Here is a 2,242-nt window from a genome sequence, read left to right on the forward strand (position 1 = left end):
ATCAGGTGAAATCCATGAGTATAGTCTGTGATCATCAAATAACCCTCCTCTTCACCTGTAGTTCTCATCATTGTTTGCATTAGTTGTGACCATATGTCTACTTCAAATAAAAGAAATGTGAATAAAAGTTATCTGTTAATTCTGTTGAAATCCTTATTCTGTAGCAACATTTCTATTGCTAAGGATACAAAGTAAGTCACATTAATGAAGGCAGAACTAAGTGATATTGCAATCTCTCAAGTCAAGCAATCAATTACAAAGACCATGGCCTAGATCAGGTACACCTTAGTCTCCAGACTGACATCATTGCTCTTTAGTATTCTGGAGAGGCCCCTGACAGCAGGCTTTCCCAATTCAATTCATCTTTTGATTTTCTGGCTGCTGGTACCAAGAGTGTTGATTGTGGAGCCAAGCAAACTGAAGCTGTTAACAATCTCAATCTCTTCACCCTCTATTATGATGCTGCCAATCAGACCAGTGGTGAAAATCTTTGTTATCTTGATGTTGAACTTCAATCCGTATTTAAAGACTGCAGTCCTTGATCTTCTGTAGGAAGCGTTAAAGGTACTACTCAATTTCAGGTCATGTTGTTGTTGTTGTTGTTGTTATGTGCCGTCGAGTCGCCTGCGTCTTCGCAATTATTTGCTACGCGTCAGAAAGCTAGACAAGGACTAAGGATGATAAAAAGATAATTTGATGCTTTTGAGCTATTTATTGACTATACCATGGACTGCTAACAGAAAAACCAGCTTCATCATAGAAAGGGTGAAACCAGGCTGTTCCTTGGAGGCAAGGATTCTAAGCCTTCATCACATACTTTGGGCATGTGGCAAGGATGGACCAGTCCTTGAAGAGGGACCTGATGATTGGAAGGGTGAAGGACAGCACAAGAGAGGAGGATGATCTATGAAATGGATTGGTTCAGTGACTGAAGTAATGAGGATTGGTTTGTCAGAGACAATAAGGTAGGCACAGGATAGAGTAAGTTTCAGGGCTATTGTACACAGGGTAGCTACGGCCGCAAGCGATTCAACATAACAGAACAAGTTAAGTCATTCAGAAGCCCCTGTTGTTGTTATTGTTGTTATGTGCCGTCAAGTCGCTTGCGACTCATAGTGACCCTATGTACAACAGCCCTAAACTCCGCTCTGTCCTGTGCCAATCGCGCTGTCTCTGACACTCTCATCCTGATTACCCCAGTCACTGAATCAATCCACGTCATAGAGGGTCTTCCCCTTCTTCGCTGTCCCTCCACCCTACCAAGCATGATGTCCTTCTCCAAGGATCTGTCTCTCCTTACATGTCCAAAGTGTGTTAGACAGAGCCTCAGAATACTTGCCTCTAAGGCAGTTTAACTCTTTCCAGGATGAACCTGTTTGTTTTCCTAGCAGTCCATGGTACTCTCAATACTCTTCTCCATCACCACAGCTCAAAGGCATCAATTCTCCTCCTATCCTCCCTGGTCATTGTCCAGCTCTCTGATTCATAACAAGTGATTGCAGAGACCATAGCCTGTATCAGACACACCTTAGTCTCCAGAGAAACACCATTGCTCTTCAGTACTTTGGAGAGGTCCCTAATAGCAGACTTTCCCATGGCAATACGCCTTTTAATTTCCTGGCTACTGGAAGCCCTACTAAGAAGTAATTCATTGTTTTAACAAGTATCTCTTGGCATTTCTTTTTTTAAAAAAATTAATTTTAATGAAAGTTTACAGAGACTTTGGATTTCCATTCATTCATTGTTGCACTTTTCTCTTTTTTGTCCACCCCTCTAGCATTTCTTGACACAAGACAGTGTCACATGAAACAAGGATTGTGATTAATCCAATCTTATACAATGGATGTTGTTTGTTGTTGTTGTTATGTGCCACCAAGTTGCCTGCGGCTGATAGTGACCCTATGTACAGCAGCTCTGAAACCTGCCCTGTCTTATGCCAGTTTCACTTATTCCAATACACCTACCCCCATTGCCCCAGTTACTATATCAATCCATCTCATCCAGCGTCTTCCTCTCCTGCGCTGTCCCTCCACCCTTCTAAGCATAATGTCCTTCTCCAGGAATCAATCCCTCCTGGCCACGTGCCCAAAGTATGTGAAATGGAGCTTCAAAATCCTAGCCTCCAAGGAGAAAATATATATATCAGATATACATATTGTTGTTGTTGTTGTTGTTATGTGCTTTCGAGTCGTTTGCGACTCATAGCGACCCTATGTACAACAGCCCTAAACCGTGCTCTATT

The sequence above is a fragment of the Elephantulus edwardii genome, unplaced genomic scaffold (assembly GCF_000299155.1).
Source record: "Elephantulus edwardii isolate Elephantulus edwardi_28Jun2011 unplaced genomic scaffold, EleEdw1.0 scaffold00563, whole genome shotgun sequence".
Taxonomy (NCBI): domain Eukaryota; kingdom Metazoa; phylum Chordata; class Mammalia; order Macroscelidea; family Macroscelididae; genus Elephantulus; species Elephantulus edwardii.